This window comes from Poecilia reticulata, chromosome 13, assembly GCF_904066995.2.
Source record: "Poecilia reticulata chromosome 13, P_reticulata-male-v2, whole genome shotgun sequence".
In the NCBI taxonomy this organism is placed as follows: Eukaryota; Metazoa; Chordata; class Actinopteri; order Cyprinodontiformes; family Poeciliidae; genus Poecilia; species Poecilia reticulata.
In genome coordinates this window covers 10,376,809-10,396,520 of record NC_088842.1, presented here as the reverse complement: position 1 = coordinate 10,396,520, position 19,712 = coordinate 10,376,809, and the positions used below count along the sequence as shown (strand labels likewise).

At 39.8% G+C, this 19,712-nt stretch overlaps 1 protein-coding gene across 1 annotated transcript in view; it reads left to right on the top strand.

Moving 5' to 3' along the window:
* The window catches only part of ppm1lb (protein phosphatase, Mg2+/Mn2+ dependent, 1Lb), a 56,499-nt gene that overhangs the window by 25,577 nt on the left and 11,210 nt on the right, over positions 1 to 19,712 (top strand). The gene's annotated exons all lie outside the window — the stretch shown is intronic.

Genomic DNA, 19,712 nt, shown 5'->3' with positions numbered 1-19,712 from the left:
GTTTGGTTCTGGTTCTGGGGTTGCAGAGCAGAACCAGAAGATCTGAGGGGTCTAGACGGTTGGTACAACAATAACAGATCTTTAATGTATTGTGGTGCTAAACAGTTCAGTGATTTATAAACCAACAACAGAATTTTAAAGTCTATTGATGAGCTACAGGGAGCCAGTGTAGGGACTTTAAAACTGGTGTTATGTGCTCTATCTTCCTGGTTTTAGTGAGAACAGCAGCAGCAGCTTCTGGATCAGCTGCAGCTGTTTTATTGATTTATTAGTCAGACCTGTGAAGACTTGTTGCAGTAATCAATGCGGCTAAAGATAAACGCATGGATGAGTTTCTCTAGATCGTGCTGAGACATCAGTCCTCTAATCCTAGAGATGTTCTTCAGGTGATAGAAGGCCGACTTTGTGACTGTCTTAATGTGGCTATGAAGGTTCAGGTCAGAGGTCATCACTACTCCCAGGTTTCGGCCTGATCGCTGGTTTTTAGTTGTAATAACTGAAGCTGTGCATTGATTGTGGTTCGCTCCTCTTTAGGTCCAAAGATAATAACTTCAGTTTTGTTTCTGTTCAGCTGGAGAAAGTTTTGGCACATCCACACATTGATCTGTTCTAAGCATCTATTCAGTGATTGGATGGGGTCAAAGGTCACCTGGTGACACCGTGATGTAGAGCTGTGTATCATCCGCATAATTGTGATAGCTAATTCTATGTCCTGTTATAACCTGAGACAGTGGGAGCATATACATATTGAAAAGAAGCGGTCCTAGGATTGAACCTTGGGGTACACCACATGTGACCTTTGACCTCTCTGGTGAGAAGTTTCCGATTGAAACAAAGAAATCCCTGTTTCTTATGTAAGATTCAAACCAGTGGAGCACTGGATTGGCGAGTCCGACCCAAGTCTTCAGTCGATTCAGTAAAATGTCCTGGTCAACACTGAGGTCCAACAGAACCAGCACTGTGGTTCTCCCACAGTCTGTATTTATATGGATGTCATTGAACACTTTTACAAGGGCCGTCTCCGTGCTGTGGTGAGCACGAAAACCAGACTGGAAGGAGTCAAAGCGATTCATTATTGTTAGGAAGTTATTTAATTGTTTAAAAACTGCTTTTTCAATAATTTTGCTGATGAATGGAAGGTTGGAGGTCGGCCTGTAATTCTGCAGTAGTGATTTGTCCAGATTGTTCTTTTTTATCAGTGGTTTGATAACTGCTGTTTTCAAAGCCTGGGGGAAAACACCTGAAGAGAGCGATGAGTTTACTATCTGGATCAGATCATTAGCAACAACAGGCAGGACTTTCTTAAAGAAATGTGTGGGTAGGACATCCAGACAGCAGGAACCGGAGCTTAACTGACTTATAATTTCTTCTAGGGTTTTATAATTAAGTAGTTGAAATTGGGTCATTTTTCCTGCATTTGTTTTGTTTGGGCACAGCATTGGTACTGTCTTTGGAGTGGATGTGCAGATTAATCCTCTGATATTTTGAATTTTCTCTGAAAAGAAACTAGAAAACTCGTTGCAGGCGGCATTAGATTGAAGCTCAGGTGGCAACGTCATCGGAGGATTTGTGAGCCTGTCAACAGTAGCAAATAAAGCTTGAGCGTTGTTAATGTTTTTATTTATGACATCTGCAAAGAAAGCCTGTCTTGCATGTTTTAGTGTTGTGTGATAGTTATGTAGTCTTTCTTTGTAGATGTCACAATAAACGTGCAGTTGAGTTTTACGCCGTCTCCGTTCGGCCCTATGGCAGAGTTTGAATTTTATGTATAATTGCAAATTATATTAAAAAGAATTAAATAAAAATGACTCGAAATGACTTGAAATTAAAGGTTCCTGACTTGAGACTTGACTCGACTTTTGACTGTCTTGACGAGACTTTACTTGACTTGAGGACAGAGACTTGAGACTTGCAACACAGTGACTTGGTCGCACCTCTGGTTAATATAATTTTATTCTGTTTATTTTTTTAATGGAAAGAGGAAGGCAGTACTGGTAGCTGGATGGATATACAGATTATACAACCATAACCACTTGAAAACAGTTAATGTTAATATTTACACATTTCTAAATAAGTCTAAGCTCATAGGAGAATATAAAAAGTGAAAATCACTTTGGAGTTGTTTTTGATATTTTGACATCCTAGTGTCTGAGCTGAACTGAATGCAGCGTAGTCTGCTGTTTGGAAAATCCCCTTTCATCTTCCCCCAACTTGCATTTCATATAATGTTTGGAGTTTGGGCCTGCTGGACGCTACAGGTAGCCATTTGAACGTCGGCTGATTTTTCTCCAATTCCAATGCTATGATTCAGCTTGACGTTGCTTCAGGTGAGTAATTCAGTTCAGAGCAAGCTGCATAAATTACTGCTAACGACAGATGCTTACTGAAATAAAGTCAACATCTGTAGGTGCAAGAAAAACCTCAACATTCCCAAATGTCAGAGTTTAGTGATGTTCCCTATTTCGTTTTTCACTTTCTAAAGTTTCGCTTTCATGTTCAAGTATAAAAACCACCGTAGCGGTTTTTTTATTTTGTTTTGGTTTTTAAAAAAACAAAACTTTGTTCCTGTTCCACCCAATTCACAATCATGCACTCCTTTGTGGTAGTCTATCACACGACATCCCAATATTAACTAAGTATAAAAAAGTTGAAAGGACATAAATAGCTTCGTAAGACACTGTAGAAGAAAGCTTGTATGCAATTATGTTAAAGAAAATCTGTTAGGGGTGTGCAATTTTATCTGTGACTGTCCGGATTGAGATGAAGAGACTGGCACTTTGTTATTGAAGTTATAAATCCAGCATCTGTGTCTAATATGACTGCCAGATAAAGTGGGCGAGGCCGAGGAGGAGGATATATATCGAAGCCCTGAAATTAGACTGTGATGGAGCATGATCAGGGGAGCAGAGCGATGATAAATGAAAGCCGGGGCTGGAGGGAGGAAGGGATGATACGAACAGACTGCAGCTTTCACGCAGCGAAACTCCAACATCAGGTTCTTTCACGCATGCTTCTCCTGCTAAACATGTCAGAACTCCAGCCGTCGCTCTGCTCCTTATTCATCCTTATTTATGGGTGTCCCAATAATAAGCCTGCTGCTTTTTGCCTCTCTGTGCGCTATACGTGTGCGGTAATTATGTGGATATGAAAAATAGGGATAAAAATATGTTCCCTGTAAGGCTGAAGGTTTTTATAGATGCGCTGTTGTTTAACTGAAAGGGGCTCTCCTGCCAAGGACGGCAGCTGTATGGAGATGAGAGCGGCCGTGAATGGACGGACACGAGGAGGGATGAATGAAGTCCAGGAAGCCGTCAACTCCGGATGCCCGGAAGAAACTCTGTGGGGTGTTTTGTGTGGCTTTGAAAACGACTGCAACAATTTTTATCTGCCTTTTTTATTGCGGCTGCACGATGAAAGGAAAACAAATAATTGCAAGTCGTTGAATGGGGATTACCTCATATTTCTCACTCGTCTCCTCATTTTATCACCACCACTTTTTGTAAGCTAAAGCATTTTCATTAAGATTGCGCAAACTTTCGAGTATCTATGTAGTTTTTTGTGATTAGTCTTGTCACGATAAAATATTTTGCTGGACAATAAATCATTCCAGACGTTATTGCAATATACGATAATGTTTTTTAGACTATTCTCAGGCAACACATTGATAATGGCATAATAATGCAAATTCACCCTCTCGAAGACAAATGACGACAAATTTCATTAAGAACACTAAACACGGAAATTGGAAGATATTTTAAATATAAAATAAAGTGGATTATAAAGTCTAAAAAAATTGCTCTTCAAAAAATAGTAATCAGAATGGATATTATCGAGCTCATTTTAATTTATTATGATTAATAGATGAATTGCTTATTGCAACAAACCTGTTTGTACAACTTGCTGTTTTTATTCTATACTGTGTCCATAATGAAAAAATTAGACACACGGCAAACAAAGATTTTAGACAATAAATCACACAAAGACTGCTTCCATTTCCTTTATCATAAAAGATGCAATGATAAAACATGTTGATCTTTTATTTTAAGGCTTGCTCGCCAATTCAGATTACATTGCTTGAGGTGGAAAAAAAACACTCGCAGGTCGAGGTTTGGCAAAAAAATGTTTTGATGTAAAGATTTAAAAATTCTTGGATTATTTAAATCTGTTGGATTATAAACTGCTTATTGAAGAACCTTCAGTCTATTACTGTAGTTGGTAAAGCCCATAAAATAAGAGAACTTGGCAAATCTCAAAACTGAAATCGGACAGTTTTGATGCATATTAGAAAATCGTTTAGATTAATTAGCTATGGACGTCTGAGCTGTACTTTGATGGTAATTAAATTTTTATTTGAAGCTAACACGCTGCTTTATTACAATTAGATTTCTCTTTGTGACGCAACATGCGTCAGGAGAATATTTTGGTTAATTTGAATGAGCAGGAGGTGAAATCTGCTAGCGTTGGAATCATATAGAGAAAAAGAAACATGTTGATTGGATAAAAACAACTTTTTGTTTGCTTTTCGTCAGACTCTGCTGTTTTAAATCCGACCTTTTCACCTCTTATTCTTTTTGTTTCCCCTTCTGCGCCTAACTGCAGTAGTACCCTTTGTACTCCATCTCTCTTTATCGACTTTGTTTTCTGATAAAAGCAGAGGATGTCTCGACGTAAAGAACGGAGGAGCCGAGCAGTGAGAGGTGTGTAAGTTCAGCTTCTGCCTTTTTCCTTTTTCTTCTTTGACGACCGCATAAATATTAATCACTCCTTCAATCAAAGCTGGAAAGAGTGCGAAGAACAAGGCTATACTGAGAGTGACTGATGGGGGAATTGGTGAATAAATGTGCACAGTTTTGCAGTGAATTGAGAGAAATGTAAATGGCCATTTCGGATCAGAGTCTGAATGGGCGAAGCGAAAGTGTGTGTGGGAGAGACGGCGCATCGGAGCAATGAGCTGTGAAGACGTAGGAGACTAAGCTGGAGAGTCGAGATGATTGATGCACGGCGACAAAGGTCTTCAATTGTCTCTTCCCCCATCAGCACCTTTAATGGCTTACAAGGAAATAACAGTGAGGGGATTTGTGCTCCGCTTTAATGAAGTTGAGGAGAAATGAGTTTCATTTGCAGTCTTTTTAATTATTTATAGATTCTTTGATGCCTCTTTGTAGCAAACATTCTTGGCTGCAGAAGGGCAGCCTAGAAAGCACGCTTCTTTTCTCTCTGCGAGACTTTGTTCGACATTCAGCACACATTGATTTGTTTAAGCTTTGAGGGAAACTGCATATTGGAATATTGGGAGAATATTGAAAACAGGATGTTTAAGACAAAAATGTTATATGATGGCCATCACTGATGCATTCCACAAGTAAGGTGAGCCTAATATGCTAAAAAAAAAAAAAGCCAAATTATTAAAGAATCTTACCGCTCTGATTAATGGAATATTAAGTGGAAGGAAAACCTGGAAAGGCTTTTAAGGAGAAATATTTTTGGACTGTTGCTCAGTGGTCTAAGCTCCTTTTTTCAGCTTTGTATTTCAGTAGAAAAAAGATGTGATGATGAAAGTTTCTACAGTCAGTGATAATTTGAGGAGCCGTGTCATTTTAGAGCACTTCCTGCTTCCCTCTGCTGACAAGCTTTATAGAGATGCTGACGTAACTTTCCAGCCGAACTTGAAACCTGCTTAGAATCAAGAATCTATCGCCTCCACGTTGATCTCCATCCTTAAAAAGACTTAATCTTATGTATCTAAAATGAATGTCTTAAATTCATTAAACAACATTTAAGTTTCCCTTAAATACATTAATCACAGGTCTTAAATTTTAGTGTGGCAAGATTTACTCTCATATATTCTATATAGCTCATTCTACTCATGAGACTTTTGCAGCAGACATCTACATTTTGTTCTGTGACTCCAGGTGGTTCAAGCTACAATTAACTAGCTGCTAATTAACTCTTGCTAGCTAGCTAGCTAGCTGTTTGCGTGTATCATTGGTAAATGTGAACTTATTGCTAGTTGGCCGGACGACCTTCTTCGTCACCGGCTCACTTCTGTTGCTAACCTGTACAATGCTTTGTGGGCAAAGAAGCTTGCCACTACTACATAAAATGTGTTTCTCTTTTGTGCATTTCTTTTGTGATACAGGTCTTAAATTTCATTCATAGTGGTCTTTAAATTAATTCAATTTGAGGTGGTGAAACCCGCAGAAACCCTGAGTAATTCTCTGTACAACGCGTGGGCATGCTTTTCAGCTGACTGACATCTCTGTTCTAAAAATCACATTTTCATTGAAGAAAATGAACACTTTAATTCACCGCGATGCTTTTACAAGCACGTGTAAGATCAGTATTGTTTTAGGATAACCTGACATGTGTTTGTGTTTTCTTCTTCAATCACATTTGCAAGAAAAAGAGGAGGCTGATGAGACTCGCCACCCTGACAAGTGTATGAATATTTATGCAATTGATATATCAGTGTCTGCCAGAGAACACAGGCTCCAGATAGGAGGAATACAAATAAGAACATTTCCAAGTGTGTGTCTGTGTGTGTGGGCGCAGTGGAAGATTACAGGCCTTGGGAGTACATGAGCTTTTTGGGTGGGTGTAAAATCGAGGTGTGTGTATGTGTATGTCGGCATGTCAGTGAGGGAAGGGAAAGGCGTAGCTGACATTTACTTAGCTCTTCTCCTCTAGGCTTTTTGTGCCCCACATTCAAAAGAGGGAGAAATAACGCTCGCTCCTGTCTGAAACTTTCCCTTTTCCGTCTCCCCCCTCCCACCCACCGCTCCTCCTAATGCAGCCTCGCTGACTCTGTTGCATTATTCTGTTTGTTCCCAGCAAGTTCCTAAAATAAGCTCAGAGTGTGACATTAAAATAGGAGATGAAAGCCTGAGAAACGCCACCCCTACACTGGTGTACAAGGGATACCAGATTGGGTGATGAATAAGAACCAGCTGTTCCCATCATTAGGCCAAACATGCCTCACATTAATCCAGTCTTTTGAAGGTTAATTTGGAACCTGTAAATTTGGTGCACATTGTGCATCTTGACGAACCGACGTGCACCTTTCCTCTCGTTAATATTGTCACTGTCTGAGGCAGCTCCCAAAGGAGAGCGGATGAAATCGTTTACTCTAAATCTTTAATGGCACCAACTTCCTCTGCAGCTCAGCTCAAACGGATTCCCTGGGGACTCACTTTTAATTATTTATACTCACAAAGCCTTTATCAACCAAACCTTAGGATGCTTTACAGCAACACAGTGATGCTAATTCATTTATTGCCTCCAGAAATGGGCCTAGGCACATCGCTGGGTCTAAAACAATTATTTATATTAATCTAATAGTTGATTGTTAAAATAATCCTCAATTTATTTAGTAATCGGTTAATTGTTAACCATAGCATACAGACTCCAAAACATGCCATTTAGATGAAAAACCTTCTTTGTTCCATCCACAACTCCTTAAGTGGCAGATTTAGTCTCACCTGGTTCAAATTCAGTAAAAAAAAATAACAAAAACTATTTGCTGTCCAATTAATCCGATAATCCAAATAATAGTCAAAAAGATTATCGCTTTATTGTTATTGTTGCAGAAAGGGTTGAGATGTTCACATGTTGACGAAGCTTTCTTATATTAGCTGCAGATGCATTTTGTGCTGCAAAAGACCAAGCCTACACTAAAGGAATGCAGTGCATTTGCATTTAAAGCAATAAAATGTTTGTTTTCTTATATGACAAAAGGAACCGAATAAAACAATTTGCATTTCCTTATGTGTTTCTAATATTGTATAAAATAAGCTTACCTAAATAAATGAACTCTGCAGAGTGTGCCATATGTTTTGATCCGATTACTCGTTGATAGAATAATCGATAACTTAACAACAAATTGTTAGCTGCAGCCCTACACATACAGCTGATGGCAATCAGTAACGGTCAAAAATCCCAAATTTAAATAAAGAAATAAAAGATAAAAAATAACGACCTCTAAAAGTGTACATCCGGCGTGAACATCAACAGCTATGAAAGCTTACCCAACGGGCCAAATATATTGGCGTGGACAGCACATAAAATATGATATGCTACCAAATATAGTGCTCCTTTGTGATGTCAATGTTGCACGCACTGATACTGATATGTTTTTTATTCGCTCAGAACTTTGAAAAGACATTCAGCTAATTATTTTTATTTTTTTTACCTTTAAGACTAAAGAAGCGACTAATGGAACAACAAGAGGCTTTCTAGCTCTGCATGGAGAACTGCTTGACTATGAACTCCCTCTGGTCTTTCTATTCCCTTTAAGCAGGAGAAAACGAAGACAAGTAAATGTCAGCATTATTCTCTACACACTTTACAGAGTGTGTATAAATAGACCAGAGGTAGGACTGGAGGTCTGTAGGATAAACGCTGCTCTAATAGATGTCAAAGGACATACAGAGTTTCTTCTCTTCTCTTCTCTTCTCTCTAAAACTTAAGCGTTCATTAAAATATAAATACCAACTTATAACAGCGCTGCTGTCGTCCGTAGTACACCGACATCCATGAAGTGAAGGTTATCGGAGAAGTGCTTAGCTAAACCCTTTGGGTCCTGAACTGAAACAGTCTTCTTGTCTTACATCTGTTCATTTCTAAAAACTGCTGGTGTTCAATAATTGGGCTGCTTACTGTCATCGTTCTGCATCATGCACTTCTGGGTAAACGGTTTTAGTACGGCTGACGGCATTGGAACCTTGAAGCAACCCCATGCGTCACTATTTGATTTACCAAATCAACAGCTAAGAAAGTGATGAGACACAATATTGAGTTCACGAAAATGAGATGAGATTTTAATACTTTTACAAAAACTTCAAATTGTTCCTGCAAAAAGTTCTCTATTCATTTTTATATACTTTGCCACAAACTGAAATTTTTTCATTTTCAGATTTCTTTCCATCTCTTTGGACCATGAAGTTATTCATTATTTATTCATTGGTGAAATCTCCCACTGATTTGTGCCTTGAATATCTGATATTATTTTTTGTCTCCTTAGGTTTTTGTGGCCTTAATGACCTGAACTTTGGCTGTAACCTAATGCAGTTTTTTAAAGGACAGCTCCGTCTTTCAGTCTTTGTACAGAAAAAATATATCATCCAGCTATTAATACAGCCAAACATTCGCCCCTGCAGTTAATCCTGCAACTTTGTGACTTTGCTCCATTTACTTTTACCTCCGTTGTTCCAGCTCCTATCAGATTATAACCGCCTTAAATGCATTTGGAGTAAGAAGCTCCTATGATGTTTTTATTTGCTCACTTTCATAATGGGGATGAGTGATGTTTATACAACATTATTTGATTTCTTGCAGCAGAAGTAAAGGCGTGGGATGCTGTGTGGTTGTTTATGATAATAATAGACTTGCTGAAGGTGTGGGCTGAGAAAGTACTCGGATCACTCTCCGTGTTGCAGAATTCACAACTTTTTACTGTAATTTTATAGTTGACAGTAAATACCTTTAATTATCTGTTGTAAAACCTTTCCTCAGAGGTGGCCAGAAAAAAAAGCTCCCAAGTGGTTTTATGCTACTATTTAATCTTCAGTGAAGATTAGAGAAGTCATCCTTTGGTGCAAAGCAGCAGTGTACGTTTTTTTCTTTTTTTTTTTAATCACTCCCACAGATGCGAGAAATTCATAAGCAGAATGAAGGAGGAAAGGATTCTCTGTTCTTTCTCTCTTTCTCTCCATTATTTTCCTCGTTCCACAATCTTTTTTTTCTCTCTCACCCGAACCGCTCATATAAAACATTTTTATTGCCGTGGCTTCCTTCCTCTCACGTCCTGCTTTTATTTTTCACCTCCGTCCCGTTTTTTTGCCGCCGTGCTTTACCGATTCACGTCAGCTGTCGTTCTTCTAATTGCTGTGCTTTTCTTCTGTGAGATACGTTTGCGATGTGCGAAGCACCGAGTCAGATGTTATTAAAGCTTCTATTTCTGGCACACAGAAGTGCAGCTCTTCACACCTTTGCTGCACGCCGCACAACACTTTGCATTCGCTGCTTTTACGATAAAAGCAGTGTTGTACGTCTGCATCGTATGTCTGCAGTTTCCCCAAAACATGAAAGCGCCGTGTTGCTTAGTGGGTGGCATCGCATGTCATGGAAGCCAGAGTCACCCTCTGGCAGCTGTTTGCGTGTTTGAGCAAAGGGGTTGCTGTCAAATTTAGGAGGAAAACGGTGTCTAGAATTGAAGGTGTTGCGTTTTGGGATATAATGTTGGTAGATTCTACAAAAAGCCATAAAGGAGACGTCAGATATATTTTAGATAATTTACTGTAAAATCTGTACCTGATCTACCTGCCTTAAAGCACATTAACTCTTGTTTGCAAAGCATTGGGGAAGTTCAACCCCAACCAAATTGTCTGCCATTACCATCAAAGTTGGATTTCAGTCTACTAGAGAGATTTTAATGGTTTAGACAAAAAAACAAATATGCACACACATACAGTTGTGGAGGATAAAACTTTAAGGATTTCTAATTTAGTGTTTAAAGATGCTAGCAAGACGTTTTTGTATTGTCAATCAAATTCTCTTTAGATGTAGGTGGTCACCTACAGAATAATATGCCACGGTTTTGTATTTTTGTTTTAAATTGGAGGTTAATCGATATCAAATCTACCCTCCTGAAAACCAGATTCCAAATACACATGCTACCAGCGACGTTACAAAAGTCATATGGCGACTGCCATGAGTCCTATAGAGTTTATCCATTTTTAATTTTATCTTTAGCTCATTATTTGTCTGTTTTTTTTTTTTATGAAATATCTCCATCAAAGGCCTTAAGTGTTATTCTGCTGCAAGATATTTCAGACCACTGCATTGATTTCAGGAAAATGTAACCACAGTGAAACACATGGCACCCAATTTCTTCAGTGCACAATTTAAAAAAACCTCCTGTGAAAATGCATGCACAACTACTCAGCTGTGTTTTTGAAACCATTTTATATATTTTATATATTAAAAAAAACACTGCCTATTTTCTTTAAACCAGTAGACTTTTTCTAAGCTTCCAAAGAGACGGAGCTTTCCAAATATCCAATTCAATTTAAGTTTATCTATGTTTCACTTCCTGCTTCAGGAGTTTTATTAAAAGGGCAGTAAAATCGACTCTTTTGAGTTTTACATCATGTTATTGTGTTATTCTTTCATAAAAAATATACCTGGAGTGTTGCACTGATTCTTTCGTGCCTGTTTGAGAAATCTCCCATGGCAACCATTCAGCTGTGCAAAGCGCTTGATGGGATCGAGTGCCACCTTGGACGATAAAGTTCCTTCTTCGAAGCTGCAGTTTCCAAGCTTCTGAGCTTCCACATTATAGAGCACATCACCCATGTGTGTCCCCCACTCTGCTCCTTCAGACTAGCCAGTAGCAATTAGCAAACATCTTCTGGGACTGCGTTTCTGCTGAGCTCATTATAGGAGCTACTTCTCAGTGCAATGTTGGTAAAAAATAAAAAACCGTTAGGGGTTAATAAAGGAACAATGTTGTGATGATTTCCTGAAGGTGGAGAGTTGGAAAGAGCAGGATTTTTTTAAAGAGACACAGGCGTTAAATTACAAAGTCACGTTTCTTTCAAGTCATATTTAATGTACAGCATTTTTATAACAACTGAGCGCAACGTAGTTACTTGATTGATCTATAAAATGACACTAAGTGGCTGGAAAACACAATACTGCGCCTTTAATCTTGTTTGACACAACATCAGTCTGAATGGGTTGCTTAGTTCTCTTTCTGTGAACTAAATATCAGTCTATTAGAGACTATATCCAGGTCAGTGACAGACAGGGAGCTCTTTCTCGCAGGTTACGCTATGGATTACCCAGACAACCTCCTCCCAATAGTCTGTTTGGGTTTAATATGAGTTTCACCTCTTCTAATGGATCTGGCGGTCAAAGGAAGGACACACGGCTCTCTTTTACTCAGAGGTGTGTGTGTGTGTGTGTGTGTGTGTGTGTGTGTGTGTGTGTGTGTGTGTGTGTGTGTGTGTGTGTGTGTGAATTGCCTCTGATAAAGTTCTCTTCGTATTTTTTATAGGCCTGGGTCGGCACTGTTTGCGTGAAGGTGTGCATCTGTCTGTGTGTGTATTCGGAGCAGAAGACTTGGAGTCGCAGGACGGTCACCTTTGTAGTAAAGCCTTCTTTATAGGAAGCAGACAGAGTCAACAACCTTCTGAGGCAGGGCTCTGGGCCTGAGGGGCCTCGAAATGAGACATCTGCCGAGGTGGGACAGATGTCGAGCCTGTCGGTACCTTTGACAGCTGTAACCGTGGTTACCAGATGTTCTCATCATACCTGTCGCGACACTCGTATAATCACTGAGCTAAAAGCTGAGGCAGACAGTTTTACCTCATGTACATCTCTCTCTTTCCCTCTTTGAAGGCTGAAGTCACCGAAGCGTTTCTTGGAACTTTTAATGGACTTCTGTTCAACTTTCCAGCCCTCATTCATTTTTATGGCTTCGCGTCTTGCCTTAGAAATCCTCATTCACTTCTCAGAAACCATTTCTGTCCTTTTAACGCCGTCAGCAAGGCGGCATGCTGTGGGCCATTACATACCGCTTCTGGGACATGATGCATATTTGAATATGAATGACGCTCTCTGGGGTTTATTTTTTGAACGTTTTTGAGCTTTGTTGGTCACTAAAGGAGATGTGAGGCTCAGCGTAGCATTGCCTTCCCTATCTTCCCCCCTCCCTCTTGGAGAGCATCTGTGCTCAGCAAGTTTGTTTTTGGCTTTTTTTCCTTCTTTTTCTTCTTTCCCTAAGTTCTATTTTCCCAGGAAGAATGAAACCATTTTTTGGGATGCCTCTGTAAAATCTGTGTGTCCAAGGCCACACAAGCAATCCAATCTGCCCCAAGCCTCTCATCACACAGGAAGCATGATATTGAATTCTGATTCCCAGTTTTACAGATATTTTCTTTTCTGTTTTTCCTTCTCAGTGTTCCTTGATTTAGACTAAAATATAACTGATTTTAATTTACAATGTACAATTTTTTGTTGCTTATTCCTCCTAAATAATAAACTGAAAGCTGGAAATTCAACAAAATACCAAAAACTTTGTTGCCATTTCATCAGGCTCATTAGTGTCCATCAAACTTTTTCTTGCTTTCAGTTCGTCTTTAACTTATCTAAAAAATTAAGCAGTATATTTTCTCTTAATGAACTGCTTGAGTGTTTCTAATGAAAGCCCTTTATTCTCCTCTCAGGCTCTTCCCTTCTTTTTCCTTTTTTTCCTGATCTGTTGGAAAATAGTCTGCCAAAGCAAGTCTTCACTCCAGCGCAGAGCACGAGGGGCAAGAAGAGATTTTTCTGACTGAAGAGAAAATGGTTTTCTACATTTCTGCTGGCCTGGCAAAATGATGAATAGAAACGTCCTAAAAGCCTGACTACTTCTGTCGAACTGTCTCATACAGATGCAGGTCCATGTTGACAAGACGAGCGTGTCTGGGAACATGATAGATTATGGAAAGAGAAAAGGTTGACTCGTCGCAGCAGGAAGTATTGTGCGTGCGTTGTGGTTCTGCTTACAGGTTTGTTATGCGATTCAGGTGATGTCTTGAGTAACTTGAATGAGGAACTACAGTAGCAAGCAAGTCTGTGTGGAGCTGGGACGCATATTAATGAGTAATAAACAATCGGAATAAAAAAGTCCAAGTCTGTGGCTGTGCTGTTATTTTTAGCTGTACACATAAAATAATCTCTCCACCAGAGAGAAGAGAGACAATGCCTCCATGGCAGCATAAAGCTCATTCTGCTCATGTGCAGATGGTTTATTATAAAGTCTTACTGCTCACTTTCTCTCCCTTTGACTGAACAGAGACAAAAAGTTTTGTTTTTGTGAAGGAAGTGCTGGTGCTGGGCTGTCCTGGTTTGCCTCTAAACACAAACGCATCTCTAAAATATATGCTGTTGTGGTCTAAAAAAGTCCCAACAGTAAAATAAATCGAAAAGCACCATAACAGGATTACCACAGGATGATGAGATATCACAGTGTGACCTGCACAGAAGAAGTCTGTGTTGTGATTTATGGCTAAATCTAAATGGGAGACTCTCCTTCCGCTCTTTTATGTCAAAGTCGTGGCAAAGTTTTGGGTACCTGGTTGCAAAAATGAAACCGTCATAAGAAAGACGAGAAGAATTTTTAGGTTCTTTAAGAAAACATTGATAAAGACTATTTAATGGATGAAAAATATATAATTTAGTTGAGGTTTTTCAGCTTGTAGACACTAACATGTATCTGGCATTCAATTCACAGCTTCCAGTTTGGTGCTACACTAAAAACATTTGAAACATCTTGTCTTAGTGTGAAGATAATGTTGCGTATCAGCCTTGGAGATCGGTACCAAACCCAGAAGACCCGCAATAGAGGGGAGCGTAGACGGATCTTCAAAGAAATGTTTGATTCTTGGCATGTTTGGTTCCAGCCCCTTAACATTAAGGCTTAATTGCTTGCTTTGCGTGCAAGGGAAAACTGTTTACTTTTTCTTTTTCCATGTTCTCTATATCTGAACATGGAAATATCTGAGATATAATTTAAAATTTTACAGGAGTTTTGACTCTTCAAAGATTAGTCATTGATTTTTTTTTCAATGTCTTTGGTTTAAAGTAATTAGGATTTGAATCTTTTTTTTTCAGAAAACTTTTTATGATTCTGCCCACAGAAAATAAAATGTGGATTGTGGATCCTTGTGTTGCTCGTCTTTATCTACATTTGGTGCACCTCCAGTGTTTCTATCTACATTCTTCATATCTTCCATTTCTGAGTGAAGGCTTCCTCATAAGCGCACGCAACATTCATTTTTCAATATCTTATGCTGATCGTATCATTAGTTTGATGCAGAGCGGTTTGTTTTTTTTCTCTGCTGCTCGACTTTAATACCTGCCTACTGACAGTCAGCTCTGCTTGCCCTGTTCATCCTATTTACTCCGACTCTACCCTCTTGTGCTCTACATTCCTTCACTGTGCTCTCGTGCCTTTTCCTAATCTAACGCTACATTTTGTTCCTCTGTGTTTTTACCACTCTTGATCCCAGTCCTCATCTCTCTGTTTCAGTTTTCATCTCCATCCATCCGTGCTCTCCCTCCCTCATCCACCTTTTCTTCCTTTCATCTTCTAATCTGGTATCTGATGGGCCGGTCCAGTTACCCATCAGGATATGCGGTCAGATATTCAGGACTTGACTTCCCTTATGTTTGAGACCTACATTGATACTCTGTAAAATAGGTCACAGGAATGTAGAGTGGCCCTTGGTGATTTCTTGTTGTTTTTTTGTTTTTTTACAAGACTCAAACGTTTCCAGTCATTAAACATGTTTTAATGTCAGACAAACTTTTGAGACACCTGTTTACCCCATTGGCCGTTTTGCCACTGCACCAAGAACCACTGAAGTTAAAGACACAAAACCCTCTGAAGAAGACACTGAGCGCAGCTTCATTCTTCATGAAATGTAAACAAATGGAGTAATGTCAGATTTTTTTTTCTTTTTTTTTTGCGGTTTTAGGATTTCCTTTTGTCTTTGTAAAATGCCACAAGCCATTGCTCCTGCTATCCATCCATCCATCCATTTTCTTGCACCCTTTTTCCCTCAGTGGGGTCGGGAGGGGTGCTGGTGCCCATCTCCAGCCAACGTTTCGGGCGAGAGGCGGGGTACACCCTGGACAGGTCGCCAGTCTGTCGCAGGGCAACACAGAGACACACAGGACACACAACCATCTCTCATACCTAGGGGCAATTTGGAGAGGCCAATTAACCTGACAGTCATGTTTTTGGACTGTGGGAGGAAACCGGAGTACCCGGAGAAAACCCACGCATACACAGGGAGAACATGCAAACTCCATGCAGAAAAACCCCAGGCCGGGAATCGAACCCAGAACCTTCTTGCTGCAAGGCAACAGCTCTACCAACTGCGCCACTGTGCAGCCCCATTACTCCTGCTAACCTTGAGCATTTGCTTAGTTTGTATTTACCCACAAATCCCTGCACTTTAGTCACATTGACATCCCGTTGGGCGTGCCCACAGCTGGTGTACATCTTTATAAGTTGAGATGCCAAAGCGCATGGAAATTAGTGGTGATATTGTTTAACGGTAAAAAGAAACACAAGGCAGAAAACCTAAAGACCCAGGTTTTTAGGCAGACCAGAGTTTGTTTGTTTTTTTCATTTTTGTGGTCCACATCAGAGTTCGATTGTGGATTCATACCTCCCCTAACAACCCAGACTTTCTAGGCAAACGAACAAGATTAAAGCGGTGTGAACATGGCTGGTGTGAATTCACCCTGAACCTTCAACTAGAAGGTTGAAGGTTTCAGAATTTAGACTTGAATCTTATTGAGAAGCTGTGACCTGACCCTAAAAGGGGGAAGTTCATGATCAAAACTTGAGTAAGAGTGGGCCAGTATTCCTCAACAGCAGTAAAGTTAGTTAAAAGACTCACTGTCAACTACAAACTATTGAAGGTAGTTTGTGGCACAGCATTTATTATATTGAGAGTGCAATAACTTGTTGTATACTGCCAGGTATGATTACATGACCTTCTCCTTTAATGAATTGAGTAGAAGGCTGCATTTTGGATCTGCACTGTCACTCTGGGAGGAAAGCAGTCGTAGTTCTTGGTAATTGGGACAATAAAACAAGAAGCAAACAAGACTTCCAGCTTCATTTCTGACCTGTGAACTGAGTTTGTTGAGTGCAGCTTCCTGCTTGGTAGCAACAGCAGAAAAGTGTGTCAACTCATTGTTGTTCAAGTGGAGTCAGAAAAGCACGCAGAAAAGATCCGTGGTGATTTTAGGCTGAGCCTCACCATGGAAGGAGACTGACGGGACTGTAGGAAATGAAAAATGAGGCAAGATAGAGGGAGACTGATGGTGTGCACAGAAAAAATATCACAAGTGCTGACAAAATATAACAAGGGGGTAGATACATTGTTTGCATATGTAAGAAAAAGCAAAGTAGGCAGGGATATTTAAGTCCATGAAAGCAGAAACAAGTGCAGATGAAGGATGCAGAGGGAGGTCTAGATTAGAGACAAAGCTAAATGGGGACAGTGTTCAAGCTTGTAACTTTGGGTTTATCTGCAGTTTTCTGTCAAACGACCTAAAATTGTTCTACTCATTGCCTGGAAACTGCATACTTCTCTGCTTTTCTCATCCCCTTTTGTTTTCTCTTTCCTCCAGGTGTTTGACTTTTCTTGGTGTGAAATATGATCTCTATGGGTTTTAGATGATGTAGATCAGAGGCTTGTTTGCAGTGTATTATCTCACATTCGTGCGCGGTGACCTTGTGTTGCCTGGTCGTCCCTGTGCTTGGGGACTAGGGCGTTATTTGCTCTCAAAATGCAAAGGGTTTGTGTGAGAAAAGGTTCCCTCGGTGTTATCCTTGGCAAAAATGGGTAGAGGTGAGGATACGGTTTCTCTAGCTCAGCTATATCCCACAGCATGAGCCTATGTGTGTGTGTGTGTGTGTGTGTGTGTGTGTGTGTGTGTGTGTGTGTGTGTGTGTGTGTGTGTGTGTGTGTGTGTGTGTGTGTGTGTGTGTGTGTGTGTGTGTGTGTTTGACTGGGATGATTATTTCTTTATCTCTGTTTATATGCTGCGGCGAGGCAGAAAGGACATCAAGGTTACTGATGTTAGACCAGCTTTCTGCAGACTGTGCATGCATGTGTATTTGTATGTTTTTCTAACAGTGTCTGTGTGTCCCATAGCAAAGATACAGGAACGTTAATGAGCTTCTAGGAATTCTATCATTATATGTTTTTTGTCCTGGTTTCCATCCTAAAGTCATCATAAAAGGCAATTAATATTTCCACACTTGCAGATTTTTAATGATTAAACTTTTTTTAGTTGTTTATACTGACTGGTATTTATAGGAAGTGTGGACACATTTCACGTTTTAAGCGTTAAGCAACTGGCGTTTTTCTATGAATTTGACATTTGTTTGCATCATGCACCTTAATGTTGACCAAGGAGTAAAATTCTCCAGATTGATGAAAAGATTACGTGTTTGTGCGTGCTCCTTAATTCTAGTTAAACAGTGGACACAGTAAGACAGTTTTCATTCACAAATGTCTGTGTTTTTGACATCGAGTTTTGATTTCTCCTCTCGTAACGATTATCTGACACAGTATTTCACCAAAACAGTGGTAAATGTTAAGTATTTACTTCAGTAGGTTTTTTTTCTAGTCTGAAACAAATTTCCAGAAAACTGCAAAACAGCTGGAACACTGAGTTCATGCAACTTGAGGCTAAAAACTCAAATGCTTGGAGTTGGCTTTGATTAATTACTGGTTTGATTATATAATTACTTATTAATCAAAATATTTGATATACATTTGCTTAATGATTTTGATGATTGCATTTGACAAAATGTAATGTTAATTGCATGTTTCATAATTGGTTACTGGTTACTTTGAATTGCCTTGTTGCTGAAATGTGCTCTACAAATAAACTTGAATTGACACACAGAGGGAGAATGTGCAACCACAACCACATAATGTACTGAACCACAGTTTGTCATCTCAGTATGAGTCTGTGCAATGTCACAAGTGCAAAGGTTTCTGACTGGCGCCCGCAGCTGGTTTGCAGCTTTAGGGGCTGAGATGCTAAAGCACATTAAATTAGTGGTGATGTTGTTTAATGGTAAAAAGAAACGAAAGGCAGAAAAATGTGGACTGTCAAACAAATTTGAACATTTTCATAAAATGTTTGCAGTACTATTAGGTACCCGTATTATCAAAAGTGTTGTAATTTCTGAGAACTACAGCCAAAGTTTAGCTTTGGCATTAGCATTAGCAGGGCTCGAAAATGTAAAAATTAGTTGGAAATGTTGATATACTGATATCAGCTCAGGCTTATGTGGGAAACCGTGAATATTTGCAAATGTCTGAAATATGCTTCCTGCTGTGTTTTTGTTTTTTGTTTTTTTGTTAAGCAACCTACCGTATTTTCCGGAATATAGAGCGCGCCTCACCCACAAAGTATTTTTTTTTAAACTGGAAACGTACATATATAAGCCACACCAGGCTATAAGCTGCTGGTATCGGTTTTCCACAAGGAGGCAGCAGAGGGCTGCGTCCTGAATATATCTATTGTATTTATTAAGGACGCAGCCAGGGTCGCAACTACATATTATTCAGATGGATGCAAACACATAAATCGGCTCATAAAAAAACACCCCTCTCCGATACGAAGGTACGTGAAAGGTAAAACTCGCTACATTTACCCCGTTATGGGCTCGAGGTGAAGGAGCGTAAGGGCGCGCTGAAGTGTATGCGAAGACGTCATCAGCGCGCCGCCCCCTCCAGACGGGGTTTTGACGCCCCCTCTGGTGCAGCGCCCCTATGCGTTGCATGCCTGCATGCCCACTTTTTGTGCCACTGGACGCAGCCCTGAGTCTCTGGACTCGTTCTTGCTGAGCTTACGTGCAGCGGCTCCATTTCCCTCCTGTACCAGATCAACTTAAAAGTTGCACCATATGAATTTCTTTGTGTTGTTTCCGTGATGAGGGGTAGGAGTTTGAAAACATTTCTCCATCGTCTTAGAACTAGCATGTGCTTGTTCTAAATGAAAATTAGCACTTTCTTCTTTGATTTCCAATTTTGACTTCCAATGATTCAGTTCCTGCTAAAGAGCCCCTTGGTGGTTGAAGAAAAATCCACAGAAAAGCCGCACCGGACTGTAAGCCGCATGGCTCAAAG